The sequence below is a fragment of the Nomascus leucogenys genome, unplaced genomic scaffold (genome assembly GCF_006542625.1).
Source record: "Nomascus leucogenys isolate Asia unplaced genomic scaffold, Asia_NLE_v1 000836F_83279_qpd_obj, whole genome shotgun sequence".
Classification (NCBI taxonomy): Eukaryota; Metazoa; Chordata; class Mammalia; order Primates; family Hylobatidae; genus Nomascus; species Nomascus leucogenys.
This window is the reverse complement of record NW_022096289.1, coordinates 1-19,640: the sequence shown is the minus strand read 5'-3', so window position 1 is coordinate 19,640 and position 19,640 is coordinate 1.

Sequence of the window (19,640 nt, the reverse complement as noted above, 5' to 3'; positions counted from 1 at the left end):
CCAGATACCAAAATGAAAACAGCCTGTCCTCTTAAAGGCAGGCCCAAAATTAGCATAGTGTCACTTCTGTTAAACTATATTGGTCAAAGCAGTCACAGACCAGACCACATTTAAGGTGTCAACCTAAAGGGCTCTTGTATTAGTCCATTTTAATGCTGATAAAGACATACCTGAGGCTGGGTAACTTATAAAGAAAAAGAGGTTTAATGGACTCGCAGTTCCACGTGGCTGGGGAGGCGTCACAATCATGGTAGAAGATGAAAGGCGTGTCTTACGTGGCAACAGACAAGAGAGAAGTGATAGCCAAGTGAAAGGGGTTTTCCCTTATAAAACCATCAGATCTCATGAGACTTATTCACCACCATGAGAGCAGTATGGGGGAAACCATCCCTGTGATTTAATTATCTCCCACTGGGTCCCTCCCATAACATGTGGGAATTATGGGAGGTACAATTCAAGATGAGATTTGGGTGAGGACACAGCCTAACTATATCAGCTCTCTAAAGAAAATTATATTTATTTGGAAATGGGCACTGCAATGGGAATATGTGTGCCAAAGTCAACTATGTGCTTATCAGGTAGGTAAAGAAAGACAAAGCTTTTTAAAGAAAGAAATGAGGAGGATTACTTCATTGTTTTGAGGTAATTGTCTTTGGCTACAAGGATCAATAACAAGGGTGTTGCCAGTCCAAGGTTGGACAGGCAGTTACTGGGCCTCATACAAGTATTTGTGTGTGTGTGTGTGTGTGTGTGTGTGTGAGTATGATCACCTTTGTTCAAGGTTGTGGTTTTTACACAGTCTTTTGTGATAGTTCCTGTTATCAGGTATTTGTACATGACAACCCTTCCTTCATGGCCTCGCCTGATTCCATTTGTGAGAATTTTTAGCACGTGGCTTTCTTTTGATTTTGACAAACTTTCACATTTCCTCCTTTTAATTAAGATCTTTCTCTGAAAGCATGGCTGATTAATCACCCCATAGTTAGATTTTGATCATCCCTCAGTGCCGGAATGGACCTCCCAGTTTGTTGGTCTGGTCTCACATTGGAGAAAATGATGACTAGAAGTGAGTCACCAATCATGATAAGCAATGGGTGAAAACCCATTTAGCCACATCTGTGCAACAAGGGATGTTTGGAAGGCATGGCTCTCAGGCTGTCTACCCAGTCAGTATCTATTGCTAAATTTAATTTTGTGTTTTCTGTAGGTGTTATCAATCATCTCAAAGTGCTGGGAAAACATTATTTCATTAAGAGTTGTACTGCTGTAGAAATTTGACAGGCAACAGGAGCGAAGTTTAAAAAGGAAAATAATAATAATATAATCTTAATTTGTGTAATAGTTTTGAGCCACAAACCTGGGCTTTTATGGGTCTTGGGAAGATTTGGGAGTTGGTGGGAGAGAGGGGAGACAGCAGGGAGGCTCCTCCAGTGAGGAGGTTTGGAACTGAGTTGGGATATTTCCCTGAGAGATGGCTTCCAGGGAGCCTCGGCTGCCTAAGGCAGCATGGCCCCGGCCCAGCCCAAGACAGCCTAACAGTGGAGCTGAATTCTGGGTTTCCAGTCCTATGAGAAGACCTGTTTTCTTGTTCAACTCAGAGACTTTGAAGGGCAGAATTAGACCAGAGTGAGCAGGGTGACCCAGCAGGGAGAGTTGCTATTTTCTAGCTGAGCTTACCTTCTGCCTGCCTCCCAGCCTCGCACATCCACGTACCCCACATGGCCTCCATGCATAAACCACTGTGGTCAATTAAGACTCAGCTCCAAAGCAGTGTGACACAGTGGTTAAAACCAAAGGTTTGAAGTCAAATAGACCTAGGTCCAAATCCCAGCTCCAGAATTTACTATGTGACTATGGGTAAACCACTTAACCACGCTGAGCCTCAGTTTGCCCATACGACCTCATAAAATTATTATGAGATTCTGTGTGATGATGTGCCTCATAGACTTAGCCCAGGGTCTAGAGCATAGTCATTACTTAATAATTAGTAGCCAAAAAAAACCGCCCTCTGCTCTCACTCCTCCACAGCCCACACTGGCCTCTCCCATGTCCCCCAACCTGTCTTGTACCTAACTATGGAGTGACACCTCCTGTGATATTTCTGTCTCAGGTTGACACTGTATCTCTGCACTCCTCCCCAAAGGAGAGTTAAGCAGCTTACGGTCGGGACTGAAGTTTATGCTCCCCCTTCCTCTCCACAAAACACACCCTAGTACTGGTTGGGTACCCTGTAGGAGCACAATAAACACTGATTGGACTAAATGGCCAATTTATGGCTTCTCTTTGAACATGCATTAGATGATTACCTTTTATGAGACTTACACTTTAGACTTAAGATGTAAAACAGAACCTCAGGTTAAGAGGCAAATAATGGGATATTTTATGTGCTGTTCTGGAGCAAAAGTCCACAGCTTTATTGCAGTGGCTATAAAAGAGCATAATTGGAAAAGCCTTGATTGAGAAACCACAGTGGAAAGAACTCTAGGTCAGGAGACAGGAAGCCCAGACTTCCCACCCTGCGCTGTACCATCCAACCAGGAGCCTTTCCTGTCTGACCTCATGTGCAAAACCAGGGGCCCCTAAAGACCCTCTCAGCCCTAGCTGTCCATGGTTCTTGAGTCCACAAGTCTAAGATGCACTCCTCCCAGAATTTTATAATTCCAAAATCTTAAGATTCTTCCTATTCTAAAATTCTCATACCCGACGATCCTATAATATTAAAATTTGGCAGTTTCAGATTGTACTATCTTAAGGTTCTATAGTAAAGTATGGTGGTTAACAGCCTGGGTCTGGAGTCAGGAGACCTGGGTTCACATTTCAACCCACTGCTTATCATAATGTGATTTTGAACAAATTACTTAATGAGATTCTCAGTTTTCTCACCTATACATTGGGGATAAATGCTGTCGCCATGTGTTGATGATGGAGAGAGAATTAAATGAAACAGCTCCCACAAAGCACTTTTTAATACTTTGACACAGAGAAAGCTATCAAGAAATGGTAGCTATTGTTATTGTTCTAACATTCCATGAATGCATTATCTCAAGAATCGAATATTCTCCCATCCTAAGTAAGTACCATCCTGTGATTCTAGGACTCTGTGTCACACATTAGTCTAAGTTCGCAGGGACGAGGACTGAGACCGCATTCTAGGAGCAAGGCTGTCAGCACAGCCATGGCCACCAGATGGCAGGCTCAGATTACCAGTCCTTCCGTAACCATAACCCGGTGGGCCCAGGAGCTCTGGGACCAGCCCTCAAGTCTTCTCTCTGGCTCTCATTTAAAAGTTCCTTTCTCTGATGTGAACAGAGAATGAAGGGGGAGTAAGAGGAAGTTGCAATTACCATGTTTTTCTTATCAATCCAAAGATCCGCAATGCAAGAATGAAAGGCGACCCAGAGCGGGGCGGAGGTTTCATAACGAAATGAGCTTAATATGATGCCGTTTCAACACGGCTCACTGGCTGCAGGCTGGAAAGGCAGAGACGACGCATCAGCAAGTTCCCGGCCTCTCACACCGCCGCCCTGCCTGGGAGCTGTGTGGTCCTCAGTGCCCCCAGTTCAATCACCCACTCGTCTGGGAGGGCAGATCTACCCAGCGGCCAGGAGAGCAGGAATTCTCATTGCTGCCCTCACAGACGAGAGCATCCAAGGGGTCAAGGATTTGCCTCAGGCTCTTCCATAGTGAGGTAGGATTCAGATAAAGAATTTTCCACGGCCGGTGCTGTGTCCCTGTTAAGCTGATGCTGACAGCAGCCTGCTCAGCAGTGCCCTGAAGGAGGGAACCAGAGAGAAGACAGGGAAGGGTGACACAGGACAGGGGCGGACACCCCTCTGCCTTATGTCAGAGCACCCCCTCCCAAAACGACCCTGAATGTCAGGTTCTGTGCTGGGCACTTGGCCTGCATTATCTCTAATGCAATCCTTTCAAGAACCCTTTGAGGAAGGCGTTAAAGAAATGACAGCTCTGAGGGCTCAGAAAGCAGAAGGCACCTGCCCAGATCTATACGGAGATGGAGTCAGGAGTCAAGCCGAGGCTTGTTCCAGGCCGAAACCCCTGCTCTCTCTTCCCACTGCAGGCGCTGCCCAGGGAGTACAGCGCCGAGACAGGAAGGAGGCCTGAAACTCCAGGTCGGGTCCTGGGAGACCTTGGGCGAGACCCGCCTGTGTCTAGCCCTCAAAAGACTCCTTGTCAGGGCCGGAGCCAGTTGGGACGCCAAGATGAGGCTGTGGTGGCCCAGATCCAGCCCTGGGCTGGGGGAGGCCAGCGGGGCTCCCGGGTGCCCCGGGCGGGCGCCGCGGCCAATATCGACTTTAGTAAACACCATTTTGAACGGAGCGCGGGGCGAGGACGGGGGCGCCCTGACCCGGGGGGCGGAGGCAGCGGCTCCGCATTTAGACGAGGCCATTAGCCGCGATCGATGGCTGCGCCGCGCGCTCCGGCCGCTGGGCGCTCCCAAATGAAGGTTGTTTGTTCTGCGTCCCGGCGCGGCCGGCCATGCGCCCGCATAATGGCCCCGGCCCAGCCAGCCCGCGCGCCCAGGTTTAGCGGAGGCCGAGGGGCCGCGCTATTGTGCTGGTGAGGACTCGGCTTGGCCGGCAGGCCGGGGCAGGGGAACCGCAGGGTAGATGTGCTTGGGACCCAGTGTGCGGTGCCCTCGTCTGTCTCCCTCAGGGTTACCCAACTGGGCTCTGGTGGATCCTGGGTGGGTAGGCTAATGTGGCTGTGCCTTAGCTTTTGCTCCAGGGCCACTCGTTTGAATGCACGGCCTGTGTAACCTTGTGAGAGTGTGCCTGGGCATGCACCCTGGCACCTGGACATCTGGGGTGGGCTACCTGGAACACTGGAGCCAGCAAGTCTGGGAAGCCAGAGCTCTGTATGCCAGAATTCTGGTTCTGCCCATTGCCCTATCTCTTCTTGCCAGTCACTTCCCTGCTTCAGCCTCAGACTCATCCTCTGAAACAGGCAGGTCAGAGGGCACCCGGCCCTGGACAGGCAAGGACATATTCACACGTGTATTCGTGGGTGGCTAGGCTGTGTGAGTGCATGTCTGGGATGTGTGCATTGACATAGGTGTGGCTGTGCCCAAGGTGTGGCTGTAGTGTGTGCCCAGGTGCTGCAGCAATCGGAGTTAAGTCTTAGTGGTTCCTTGCTGGGAATCCCCTTGTGGTCTGTTGGAAACTGCAGCACAGGCAGCCTCACACCATATACCACCGAGTTAGACCAGCTCCCCCCAGGACAGGAGCCACAGTGCGTGTTTAATGAATGCCCCTGAAGCGCCCCACGCTGCAAAGGTATCATATTAATTCTCGTACCTATTCTTTTCTCCACTTTTTTTTTTTTTTTTTTTTTTTTTTTTTTTTTTTTTTACAAATGAACAAACTGAGACTCAGAGAGGGGAAGCAAATTGCCCAGAACCATAAAAGTCAGCAAAGGGAGGAACTGGGATTCAAACCATGCTCTGCCTACTGCACAGTGCTGCTGCTAGTGGTGACAGCTCTGGGGATGGGCAACTTGAAATGGCAGACCCTTGGCAGGAAGCGGGTGAGGACAATGCTGTGCACCCACCTTAGTGCACCCACCTGTGCGCTTAGAGAATGTCTTCTGGTTTATTTAGAGATCCTTCCCCCTACCCCCGCATGTTACACCCGAGCAAACTAAGGCTCAGAGAGGGGAAGGGAGTTGCCTCAGCTTGTTCAGCAAGTTAGCACTGGAATAGGGATTAGACTCCTGATAGGTTGTGGTGTGCTGCTCGCCTTGGTCCTGGCTGCCTGCAATGTGTGCTACGGAGGGGCCCAGGTTCTAGACGGCAGCCGTCAGCATGAACGTGACAGGGTCAGGGGAAAGAGACTCAGGCAGTCTCCCCACTGGGGAATGAGTACCTCACTCTCCCCCATGGCCTTCTTGTGGGCCAGGCCCCAGTCAGTGCACTGAGGCAGGTGTACTTATGAGCTCTGAGCAGAAGGGATGACAGGATGGCCAAGAGGGGTTTGCATGCCACCCCAGGAGGCATTAGGGAATGTTTGGGAACATTTTGTCACAGTGAGTTGCCATAGGTGCTAATGCCCTATGCAAAATAACTGTCTGCCCAGAACACCAGCCATGCCCAGGAGGACCTGACTCGAGATTCTGAGGAGCCAGGGAGGCAGGTGGCCCCAGAGCTGGGGAGTGGCCTCCCTCCTGCCGCTCTTCCCCTCAGCCCCCTAGCAGCCCCTTCCTTGATCAGTCCTGATAAGATAAGGTCCTGCCCAGTCCTCTTCCCCGGTGCCTCTGCCTTGGTAAATGAATGACCCACGGAGAGAAGGGGCCTGGCCCCGAGCCCTGTAGGGTTATCATTGGCAAGGTCACGCCGCCCGCAGCCCACCATGCTGTCTCCTAGCTCTGGGAGCTGAGGGGCCACCATCCACACTCCAACATATGCTGTGCCACCACAGCCTGATCCTTTGCTCTTCTCCCATCAGGCAGGTGAGGACCTTGGGGCCAGAGAAACAGGGCAACTTGCCCAGTTCACAGCACCGAGTCAGTGGCTCTGGAGCCCAGGTTTCCACACCACACCAGCTCCTGGTTCCCTGCCCAGGGTTCTGAATGTGCACCTTCCCCTAGCACAGCCAGGCCTGGGTCACCAACCAACGTATCCCTGAGCAACGACTTCAGACGGCCTGCTTCAATACAGCTCTGCCATTCAGTACCTGGCGGTGTGGCCCTAGGGGACAATGCCCCTGCTTGGGACCTCCATTTACCCCATTGTAAAATAAAATGGCAAGCCAGATCCCTGAGATAAAGAGTAGGGGCACATCACTGGCAGTGCTCACCTCTCTGGGGGGCCAAGGCCTCCATCCATTGCCGCCACTACCTTTTTATGAACACAAGATGTGCATTGCTCCCTGTCCTAACGTGACCTTGGGGGTGCCATGCTGCTCCCCAGATGTGAGTGGTAGCTGTCACAGGGGGTGGAGGGGGAGGCTGAGGCTTATTGTGGCTGCCTCCCCATGGGCAGTAGGAGCAGGAAAAAGAGCTCCATGGACCCTGAGCCTGAAATCTTCCTCTTCCGCAGCTTCAGAGCACTCTACTCTCTCCAGAGACTTCTGCAAATGGGCCCTTGACACCCCAACCTCCTCTCCAGGATCAGAGGGTTTATCCATTTGGAGACTTAGACTGAGCCACAAGGTCATGGGTCCAATCCCCTGAGTAATTCAAAGCCAAGAGACGTACAGGATCTTGCCCCAGGTCACACAGCAAGCCAGAGGTGAAGCCAGAGCTTGCCTACTTGCTGAGACATAAACGGTGAGTTGCAGATGCGATGGTTTTCTCAGATGCCGCTTAGCATTTCCCTGGCCAATCTCAGCCACAGGCTGCACAACAACCACTGCCACTAAACCACACCAGCTCCTGGGGGGCTCCCTTAGCAGAGGCTGGCTGAGGGCCTGGGCTAGCTAGGCACTGTGCTGAGCACTGTGGGGGAAAGAGATGAACTGGGCATAGGCCTGCCCTGGAAGAGCTCACAGCCTAATGCGGGAGAAGGCACCACCAAGAAGGAAAGGAAATCACTAGAGAAGTAGTGATTATGGCAGTCACCAGGGATAGAGACAGCAGTGAGCAAAAAACACATGGTCATACTCCCATGGAGAAACAGCGTCATTTTTAATCTAATATGAAACACAAGTGAATAAGTGCTGCGATAGAAAAGCTGAGGGGACAATAAGCACACCAACAGACAAGGGCAACCTACTGTGAGTGTCGGGAGAAGCTTTCCTGAGTGAGGAGTGGATGTAAGTAGATGTAAGATGTGGCCGCGCAGAGGAATTAACTAGGGCTGGCCTGGAGTTGGGAGAAGCATTCCTAGCAGTGGAATCTGTGCATTTGAAGGTCCTTGGGTGGGAGGAAGCCCGGAACATTTCAAATAACAAGAGTCCACAGTGGTGATGTGATGGTTCAGTGGGTTCCATGGTGAAAGATAAACCTGAAGAAGTTGGCAGGCCTAGATCACACAGGTCCCTGGGAGCCACGGAAGGAACTGGACTCTTATCCTAAGAGCAATAGCAAGCCATGGATGTAAGCAGCAGAATGTAAGGTGTGTTCAAGAGGTCACTCTGGCAACGATGTTGAGCATGGATTGCATTGTGAACAGAAGTGGAGAGGACAGCCCTGTTGGGGAGGCTTTGCTATAATCCAGGCATGGGATGGTAGCTCAGACAGGACAGCAGAAGTGGAGATGGGAAATGTGGATGGAGACAGGATCCACGGGCCTTGGTGAGAGCTCAGCTGCAGAGGTGAGGGAGGAGGAGGTGTCAGGCTGACTCTGCCCTAGGGACAGGCTGCAGGCTGAAGGCTGTTACCAGGCCCAGAAACAAGAGCCCTGGAATGGACATTATCTTTGGGGCCTGTTGGCATTTCAAGTCCCTTTAAGATACTGAACTGAAGGGGTCAAGTAGGCAGTGGGATGTACGGTTCTTATGGGAGAGAGATGTTCATGTCATTGGCAGAGAGATGGTAGCTGAAGCCAAGGGCATGGATGAGGTCACGTAGGAGAGAGAATCTGTGGGAGAGGAAGCAGAATGGAAGTTAACCACCTGGGAGGAGAGGATGAGCCAGGAAGAGACTTCAGAGAAAGCAGTCAGAACAGCAAAGCATGGCGCCCAGGAGAGGACTGGCATTCAGTTCCTGGGATCTTTACACAAACTCCTCTCTGTCTGAAAAGCCATCTCCCCAGCAAGCCAGCTAGCCACTGCCTAGTCCAAGGTGCTGCCCAGGTACAGTCTCCTCCAGGAAGCATCCCCAACCCACCTCTCCTTCCCAAGGTTCTCATAGCCTCTGGGGCAGGAGAAGATGGTAGGAAGGGCAAGGCTTTGGAGCTTGTCGTATGACATGAGCAGGCTGCCTTCCAAAGCCTCGGTCTTCTCAGCTGTCAAATGGAGTAATTACTGTGCAGGGATTATATTTCTTGTGAGGAGCAAATGATATACTATATATAAAACCTGTGGCTCATAACAAGCACTCGATAAATAGAAACTACCATTATCTTAGCTCCTATCATGTTGCACTGACATTATCTGTTTTTGTCTGTTTCTCTCATCACCTCATGAGCTCTTTCAGCTGACCGAGTTTATGTATCTCAGCATCGCCTGTGCCTGGCCCGGGGCCTGGCATATTGCAGGTGCTCAGTGAAATGAGAGTGAAGGAAATAAAGAGGTTGAGGGGGCAAGAATGTTCAGAGTAGACCTCCTGCAGGAGGAGGTGCTAGAGCCAGGCCCAGTGGGTCCCAGAGTACCACCCCCACCAACCCCTGCAAGCAGTGCAGTGGGAGGGACAGAGGGAGGGGGAGAGGGAGGCAAGAACACTCCAGGAGGGGGAACAGCTTGAACACATTTTTCCCAGCTGAGGGGGGCTGGGGAATGACTTCTCTGCTGAACTGCGACCTCAGAGCCACATACCCTCTTGGAACTGTCAGGCAGCCCCCAGCCCTGTCACTCCCCATCTGAGCTGGGTGAGAAGTGAAACTCCAGCCCTGCCCTGGAGCAGTCCCCAGTGAGTCCCAGGCCCAGCCCCCATGTCTGGGATTATTTGTGTGGGGCTAGCCGATCTCCTAGCGAGGGCTCTCTGCATGTCCATGGCCCAGGCTTGTACACCCCTCACCCTCCCCTGTGGCCCGCCTGGGCCTGCTATAGCCCAAGGTCCCCAGTGGCTTTCCTCCCACGTGGGCAGGGGACCCACGCAGTGGCAAAGCTCAGGCTGCAGAGGTGGGCTGGAATCCTGCTCCCCACTACATGTGCAAGGTTCGGGGAGCTTAAGAAAGTTTCTTCACCTCTCTGGGCCTCTGTTTACCTGAAAAATGGGGGCCTACCTCTGGCTGTGGCCCAGAGGAAGGGGCAAGCATGTACTTAATTGTGTTTTTCTGTGCCAGATGCCAGCATCACGCTCTACTCCTCAAACACAGGTTTGAACCTTGAAGCAGGGTGGATGTTTTTATCCATTTGACTTAAGAGGAAAGCAGGATTTAGAAAAAAGAGGGGACCACCTGTCCAAGAACAAGAGACATCACTTGTAAATAGCAGAGCCAAGGTTCAAATGTAGGATCATCTAACCCAGGGATCAGAGTGGCAGGTGGCAGTGGAACATAGCACATCACCCCTTGTACCTGCAAACACAAAGCTTGTGGCCCCTCAGAGCCTGTCTGCCTGCCAGAAGACCAAGGGCTCCACGATTCTAATGCCAACTAAACCCAGAGCTCATTCCCAATGGTAGCCTCAGCATCTAGCCAGGACCTGGCACCAGAGGGACTCAATTAATGTTTGTTGAGTGACTACATAAATGAATTTCCAACTCTTTGTAGAACATCTATGAGGGCGGTCATGAGATAAGTTGGTGAAAGTAAATGGGAAACACCGAGGTGGGTAAACATGAAAGATTCATTTAGTTATTAAAACAAAATATTTCTCTGTGTCATTTTTTGTCTATTGGCCTCCCTTCTTTTCCAATACAAACATTTATTAGGCATCTACCATGGAACAGGCCTGTGTGGGCTCCATAGATGCAGGGATAGACACATTAAGACATTTCTTAACATTTCTTTAGCCCTTACTGTGTGACTGACACTAATCTAAGCATTTTACATGAGTTTTCTCACTTAATATTCATAACAACCTGAAAAAGTAGAAACTTTTATTGTTGTTCCATTTTACATGTTAGGAAACAAGAGACAAAGAAATTAAATAACCTAGTCAAACTAACTGAGAAAGTGGTGGAGCCCAGAATCATATGCAGACACTCAAATTTCAGAGCCAAGTGGGGAAAAATCTTCAACCCTGCGTACCTCACTAGCTGATTGAATCAGGTGTGGGGGGCGTTAAGTAAGGCAAGGGAGGACCTTAGATGACATACATAGCATGGTATTCAGCAGAGAGAGAGAGCTCTTTCTCAATGTGACTATGGTGAACCCTATTTTTATTGTGAAAGTATTACCATGAAAGCAATAATTTTATTACCCACACTCTCTCTCTTTTCTTTGGTATCTAATGAGCTTTTTTTAAAGGCCGTTAGACGGTAGCTAAGGCACTGATTAAAGAGGAAACTGAGGCCCAGAAAAGGGCAGGGATCCGCCTCTTCCCAGGCCACCAAGGCTAGAAGCATCAGTCTACTGGTAAATTTAATACCAGCTCTCTAGAGAAGATAAAGCCTGATTTGCAGTCTTTGCCAGTTTCTATGGTGTGTTCTCACTATGGCAGATTCCAAAGTGAAAGTGAGAGCACTTGATAGTGCAGTTGAACAGAGGCACTTACAGTCAGCTCTGGCCAGTGGGTGCAAACCAGCTCTGCACACCGCGGACCAGAACCTAGGCTTTCTGACAAGCCTGGAGACCTTTACAGGATATCACCAAATCCAATGGCCCCAAGGGTCCATGTAGATGAGGAGTGGGGCTATGAGGATAGGAGGAAAAGGGGAGGGACAAAATGCTGAATCCCGAGGAGCTCTGAAAAGTTCAGTGGGTCTTCCTTCTCCACACACTCACGATTGCTTGTTCTATGCTCTCTCTGATAACTTGTAAAGTTTAGACTTGGGGAGAAGAAAGGGAAATGGCTTGGTTCCTGATACCCTCCTAGATTATGAGCAGGATGTGGCAGTGTGAGCTCAGTCCTGCCGGCTTTGCAGTTCCTGAGAGAAGAAGCCGTGGCTGGGGTCGCCTGCTCCCTGGGTCCAGAAAGGGAGATCAGGTGATTTCATTTCCAGAGTACAGCATGTATTTCTCAATTTAACATTGGGTCATTTTCACTGCTTATTTCCTTCCTCCTGGTCTCGTAGTGTGTCCAGTGACTGATCCAAGACCCAGACTCTGACATAGGCTTAGTGATCTGTGATGCTGGGCACGCTACCAAGTACCCCTCTTCATCATCATGGCCTCATTTCCACTAGTGGCTTTCCCTCTAGGTCAAGTCAGTGGTGTGCTATTAAAATTGTCCTACTATTAATGATGGTAGTGAAAAACATAACTGCACTTACTCTAACATCTTTAAACTGACTACTTAATATTAGCTTATTGCTATCCCAAACAAGTAAAAGAAACATTTAAGCCCCTACTATGTGTCAGACATGCAATGTGCATTATATTTCATTTTCCAAGCAAACTGATCAGGAAAGTTATCGTCCTCATATTTTATTGATGAATAAAGCTCTTCCTAGAAGGGTTATGTAACTTGGCCAAAGTCACGTGGCTAGTAGGGGACTGAGCCAGGATTGGAACCGAGGTGTATTTGTGTTCAATACTGTATTCTTTCCCTGTTCTGTGATGATTCATCTCTTAGGTTGATTAGGAAAAAAAAACCAAGATAATTCTGAGAGAGTGAACACAGGCTAGGCATATTAGTTTTCTATTGCTATGGAACAAATTACCATAAATTTAGCAACTTACAGCAGTACCTATTTACTATGGTATAATTGTGTAGCCCAGAAATCCGGGTGGGCTCATCTGAGTCCCCCAAGTACGTGGGACTACAGGCACGTGCCACCATTCCCAGCCTAATGTACCACGTTTTCTTTTTTCTTTTTTTTTTTGGCGCTCTGTTGCCCAGACTGGAGTGCAGTGGCATGATCTCGGCTCACTGCAAGCTCCACCTTCCAGGTTCATGCCATTCTCCTGCCTCAGCCTCCCGAGTAGCTGGGACTACAGGCGCCCGCCACCATGCCCGGCTGATTTTTTGTATTATTAGTAGAGATGGGATTTCACCATGTTAGCCAGGCTGGTCTCGTGTTAGCCAGGATGGTCTCGATCTCCTGACCTCGTGATCCACCCATCTCGGCCTCCCAAAGTGCTGGGATTACACGTGTGAGCCACCGTGCCTGGCCTCTAATGTACCACATTTTCTTTATCCAATGGTGGTTGCATCTTTCTTTCTTTCTTTCTTTCTCTCTCTCTCTCCTTCCTTCCTTCTTTCTTCCCTCCATTCCTTCTTTTTCTTTCCTTCCTTCCTTTCTCTCTCGTTTCTTCCCTCCCTTCCTTTCTTTCCTTCTTTCCTTCCTTCCTTCCTTCCTCCTTCCCTTCTTTTTTTTTTGACGGAGTTTTGCTCTTTCATCAAGGATAGGGTGCAATAGAGCAATCTCAGCTCACTGCAACCTCTGTCTCCCGGGTTCAAGTGATTCTTCTGTCTCAACCTCCCCAGCAGCTGGGAATACAGGTGCCCGCCACCACGCCTGGCTAATTTTTGTATTTTTAGTGGAGATTGGGTTTCACTATGTTGGCCAGGCTGGTCTCGATCTCCTGACCTCGTGATTGTCAGGCCTCTGAACCCAAGCTAAGCCATCATATCCCCTGTGACCTGCACGTACACATCCAGATGGCTGGTTCCTGCCTTAACTGATGACATTCCACCACAAAAGAAGTGAAAATGGCCTGTTCCTGCCTTAACTGATGACATTGTCTTGTGAAATTCCTTCTCCTGGCTCAAAAGCTCCCCTACTGAGCACCTTGTGACCCCTCACTCTGCCCGCCAGAGAACAACCCCCTTTGACTGTAATTTTCCTTTATCTACCCAGATCCTATAAAACAGCCCCACCCTCATCTCCCTTCGCTGACTCTCTTTTCGGACTGAGCCCGCCTGCACCCAGGTGATTAAAAGCTTTATTGCTCACACAAATCCTGTTTGGTGGTCTCTTCACACGGACACGCATGAAAGTGATCAGCCTGCTTCAGCCTCCCAAAGTGCTGGGATTACAGGCATGAGCCTTGGCGTCTAGTGTAATTTATTAATAATTTTATACTATCCCTTCCCTTCTCATTCACCATGCACCTTACAATCCCCTCCTGTGCTAACAATAGAGAACCACCTTTTGCTGTAATTTTCCATTACCTACCCAGCTCCTATAAAGCCACAACTTCCCCATCTCCCTTTGCTGACCATCCGTTCGGGCTCAGCCCCTTGCACCCAAGTGAATAAACAGCTTTATTGCTCACACAAAGCACCCGGCCAGTGGTTGCATTATCCTGGGCATTTTACCTCGCTGGTGTTTAGATCACACATTTGTAATACAGGCACAGATTGGCTGGGCACAGTGGCTCATGCCTGTAATCCCAGGACTTTGGGGGGCGGATCACGAGGTAAGGAGATCAAGACCAGCCTGGCCAACATGGCAAAACCCCATCTCTACTAAAAATACAAAAAATTAGCTGGATGTGTTGGTATGTGCCTGTAATCCCAGCTACTCGGGAGGCTGAGGCAGGAGAGCTGCTTGAACCCTGGAGGTGGAGGTTGCGGTGAGCCGAGATCACACCACCACACCCGGCTAATTTTTTATGTTTTTAGTAGAGACGGGGTTTCAGCATGTTGGCCAGGCTGGTCTCGAACTCCTGATCTCAGGTGATCTACCTGCCTCGGCCTCCCAAAGTGCTGGGATGACAGGTGTGAGCCACTGCACCTGGCCTGCATTTTATTAGGCTCAACTTTCCCATTTGTATCCTGAACACTTGTCATCACCTATATTCCTTCTGGATACTTCTGTGAGAAGCAAGACTGGGGTAGGGGGTGGGGTGAGTCTGAATGGTGGAAGACAGGAAACTGAGACAGAGGTAACCCCAGCTGCCCTTCAACCCCTGCATTCTCAGTTATTTATTTAGGGAACATGAATCAGGAAGGCCATCCCTTGTGGTCAGTGTTGTAATTATTCCACCCAGAAAAAATGTATGCATTTAAAGTGGACCTGTGTTTTCTTTTCCTTCTTTTCTTTTCTTTTCTTCTCTTCTCTTTTCTTTTCTTTTTTTATTGAGATAGAGCCTCGTTCTGTTGCCCAGGCTGGAGTGCAATGGTGCCATCTCGGCTCACTGCAACCTCTGCCTGCCGGGTTCAAGTGATTCTCCCGCCTCACCCTCCTGAGTAGCTGGGATTACAGGTGCCCGCCACCACACCCAGTTAATTTTTTTGTATTTTTAGTAGAGATGGGGTTTCACCATGTTGGCCAGGCTGGTCATGATCTCCTGACCTCGTGATCCGCCCGCCTCGGCCTCCCAAAGTGCTGGGATGACAGGCATGAGCCACCGCACTCAGACTTTTTTTTTTATTAATTGGGATGGTATCTCGCTCTGTCACCCAGGCTGGAGTGCAGTGGCACGATCTTGGCTCACTGCAAGCTCTGTCTCCCGGGTTCAAGTGATTCTCCTGCCTCAGCCTCCCAAGTAGCTGAGATTACAGGCACATGCCACCACACCCAGCTAATTTTTTATATTTTTAGTAGGGACGGAGTTTCACCATATTGGCCAGGCTGGTCTCAAACTCCTGATCTCAGGTGATCCACCCGCCTCCTCCTCCCAAAGTGCTGGGATGACAGGTGTCAGCCACCGCGCCCGGCCAGAATTTGTGTTTTCTGTTGCTTGTGATGTCAGCATTAAGCACAGGTTCATGCCCCATTACAATGCTCCCCACTGACCTGTCCTCAGAGAGTGGGGTGGACAGGCATAGCCGTAACATAAACCATCGTGGACAAGGTGGGTAACAGGTGTCCTTCTCCCTGGCATGTACAGCCCCTCCACCCTGGTCTACTCACGCAGTCTCTGAAGCCAACTCTCTCTGCAGCCTGAAAGGTTCTGAATCAGAACAAAATCTTTTTTTTTTTTTTTTTTTGAGACGGAGTCTTGCTCTGTCACCAGGCCAGAGTGCAGTGGCTCGACCTCAGTTCACTGCAACCTCCGCCTCCCGGGTTCAAGTGATTCTCCTGCTTCAGCCTCCCAAGTAACTGGGACTACAGGCACCCACCACCACGCCCAGCTACTTTTTGTATTTTTAGTAGAGACGGGGTTTCACCATGTTAGCCATGATGGTTTCAATCTCCTGACCTCAGGTGATCTGCCCACCTCGGCCTCCCAAAGTGCTGGGATTACAGGTGTGAGCCACTGTGCCCAGCCCAGAACAAAGTCTTGACTAAAAGAAATGAAATCACAACAGACTCCTCACATTATTCTGTGCTATAAAACACTGCTGTGGCCGGGCGCTGCGGCTCACGCCTGTAATCCCAGCACTTCAAGAGGCTGAGGCGGGCGGATCACAAGGTCGGGAGTTCAAGACCAGCCTGGCCAACATGGTGAAACCCCGTCTCTACTAAAAGTACAAAAGTTAGCCAGGCGTGGTGGGGAGCACCTGTACTCCCAGCTTCTCAGGAGCCTGAGGCAGGAGAATCACTTGAACCCGGGAGGCGGAGGTTGCAGTGAGCCAAGATCTCACCATTGCACTCTAGCCTGGGTGACAGAGTGAGACTGTGCCTCAAAAAATAAAATAAAATAAAACACTGCAGTACTATGCATATAGCCATTCCCTCTGCTGGAGTGGGGAAACCCTTTTGTTATGGTTCCCCCGAAGAGCAAATACTCCTTTTCTTTAATTTAATTGAGCTGAGTAGCTGTAATAATCCATTTTCAGGAACCACATGTTTCTGTCTCCATGAAAGACCCATGTCTCCAGATTACAATTCCTAAGTCTCAGAAGTACCAAGGTGAACCCTGGTTATGTATTTTGACTTGGGATTGGACTCTGTGGCCTGCAGGTCTCCCCTCATTAGCCTACAATTGTCTCCGCTTCCTGTGTAAAATTCCTGAAATCACAGCTCCCAGAAGGCCATTGGAGAAAAGCTGGAAGCTCCAGTGACCCTGGGGCAGTGTTGGGGACAATGGAGGGTTGGGAGGGGAGGGGAGTCCTCACAGCAAGGTGGAATCAATTGGCTTTGGCTCAGCACTTAATCTGACAGCAAACCACACTGCTCACAGCAGCAAGCCCCTATTTCTTCTTCATGATTAGATCCAGCTGGTCTGGCAGATTTTCGAAATAGAAACGGCTAGACTAGAGATAAGAGATCACCTCACAATGTACATTTTGACTCAATTCAATACAGAAAGTGTCTGACATTTAAGGTTGAGGCATTACCCTTGTGATGAGCAGACCCAATCTTGAGTTAAGGCTGAGAGTGAAGTTTTTTTTTTTCTTTTTGATGTAACATTAGCCTGTATTTTTTTTTAATTTTGTATTTAATTTTTAAAATTTTTTTAAAAATTTTATTTAATTAAAAAAAATTTTATTTATTTACATTTTTGAGACGGAGTCTTGCTCTGTTGCCCAGGCTGGAGTGCAGTGGCGCAATCTTGGCTCACTGCAACCTCCGCCTCCTGGGTTCAAGTGATTCTCCTGCCTCAGCCTCCCAAACTGCTGGGATTACAGGCGTGAGCCACCGCGCCCAGCTGCTTTTCTTTTTTTCTGAGACGGAGTCTCACTCTGTTGCCCAGGCTGGAGTGCAGTGGCTCGATCTCGGCTTGCTGCGACCTCCACCTCCTGGGTTCAAGTGATTCTCCTGCCTCAGCCTCCTGAGTAGCTGGGACTACAGGCGCCCCCAATCACGTCAGGCTAATTTTTGTATTTTTAGTAGAGACAGGGTTTCACCATATTGGCCAGGCTGATCTCGAACTCCTGACCTCAGGTGATCCACCCACCTTGGCCTCCCAAAGTGCTGGGATTACAGGCGTGAGCCACCATGCCTGGCCAGTAGACTTTATTGAAAGGAGATACCTATTGTGGAGAAAGAAAGGTGGGTGCAAATGCTTCACAGAGCCCTTTTCCCAAACCCCCAGGAGAGCTGGGGTACACTTTGTCTCCCATTGAGTCTGGGCTAACCCATGGTTTGCTTTGGCCAATAGAATGTGGTGGAAATGAAAGTCATTGAGTGAACCTTCTAGAATGTTCTGGTTCTATCAGCCTTCCAGCACAAATGGGCTGACTCTCCGCCCAGCTTCCACCTATGTAAGTCAACCATCTAGAAGATTCCGCACCAAGTATGTCTGCACATAGATACAGTCCAAGCCTATCTCTCAACTGACCTTCTGCCCAGCTTCCAGGTGAGCTTCCATATCAGTGGGCCCTTGAGAATATTCTGAGGTTTGCAGATAGATAGGGTCCAAGTCAAGCTCTCAGCTGACTTTCCACTCAGCCTCCAGGTGGGCTTCCAAATGAATGGGCCCTTGAGAATGTTCTGGACCTATTAAGTTTGTAGATATGGCCTAAGTCAAATACTATCAGATGACACTCAGCCCAGCTTCCACGTATGTGAAGGAGCCATCTAGAATGTTCTGGATCCATTAAGCCAGCAGATAGGTACAGCCCAAGTCAGCTGACATGCAGCCCAGCTTCCAGGTATGTGAAGGTACCATCTAGAATGTTCTGGATCCATTAAGCCTGCAGATACACACAGCACAAGTCAGCTGACATGCAGCCCAGCTTCCAGGTATGTGAAGGAACCATCTAGAATGTTCTGGATCCATTAAGCCAGCAGATAGGTATAGCCCGAGTCAGCTGACACGTAGCCCAGCTTCCAGGTATGTGAAGGAACCATCTAGAATGTTCTGGATCCATTAAGCCAGCAGATAGACACAGCCCAAGTCAAACCCTCAGTTGAACTTCAGCCCAGCTACAAGACACGTGATTGAACCAACTAGAACACACCTGCCCAATCAATCCTCCAGTTTCCTACAGCCCCAGTGAACACCATGTGGAGCAGAAGAACCTCCCAGCTGAGCCCTGCCAGCCCTCAGAATCACACCACATAACAACAAGTTGGAGTTCCTCAATGCCTCTATGTTTCCAGGTTAATGTGTCACATGTCAATTGATAACCAAAACAATCCCCTCACTCAGGATTAGTAAAAAGCAATCTATTGAAGAAATTAGAAAGGCCTTCTTAGAGTAGCTGTTCCATGTTGAGCTGCATTCAAAGAGATGTTTGATGGCTGCCATCCTCCTGTTTTCCTCCCAGCTGACTCATTGTCCATGCCTGCTATTGTGAAACACAAACAACACAATATTGGTTTGTGGTTTGGGATCAAGATGATGAAGAAAAAGGAAGTGGGGCAGATGGGTGTGTGTCATCTGCATGACAGACAAGGATGACCTTCAGAACGCACGTAGAATAAGTTTCCACTCTGGAGTCCAGAAAGGAGGACGTGCTTCGCCTGCCCCTTCAGAACTTAATGCCCCCAAACGTATCCCCTTGTAAAGGGAAGAGCCAGAGCACTGAAGTGGCTGAAGAATTTCCCTGTGTTAGATATGAGTTCTAAGTTTCTTTTCAAAGAGTTAATATGTCAGTATGTTCAATTGTTTGCCTTCTACTTTTTAACTTCCTTGAAAGCAAACTTTTTCGATCACCTGCTCCACCCTGACTCATTCCGATTACCTGCTATCTGCTCTGCCCTGACTCCCCCCAAAGCACTCACCCCGTCACTCTCTAAATTAGCCAATCGTTATTAGTTTAGCCTGTGAGGTCTAACCGTAGCCAACAGAGGAACGACACAGCAGCAGGGGCCACGTGCGTCAGGGATAAGAACCCCTTCCCCTCCCTTGTCCAGGTATACACTCGCCATTATTCCATCTGTAAGGGACACCCTTCTATAGAAGTATCTTGCCTTGCTGAGAATTAAAAAAAGTTTTATATTCGAGTGCTATTCCTTTTGCGGCACCAAAACTTTACATGTAACACCTGGCAGCCGGGCATGGTGGCTCATGCCTGTAATCCCAGCACTTTAGGAGGCTGAGGTGGGTTGATCACCTGAAGTCGGGAGTTTGAGACCAGCCTGGCCAACATGGTGAAACCCCGTCTGCACTAAAAATACAAAAATTAGCTGGGCGT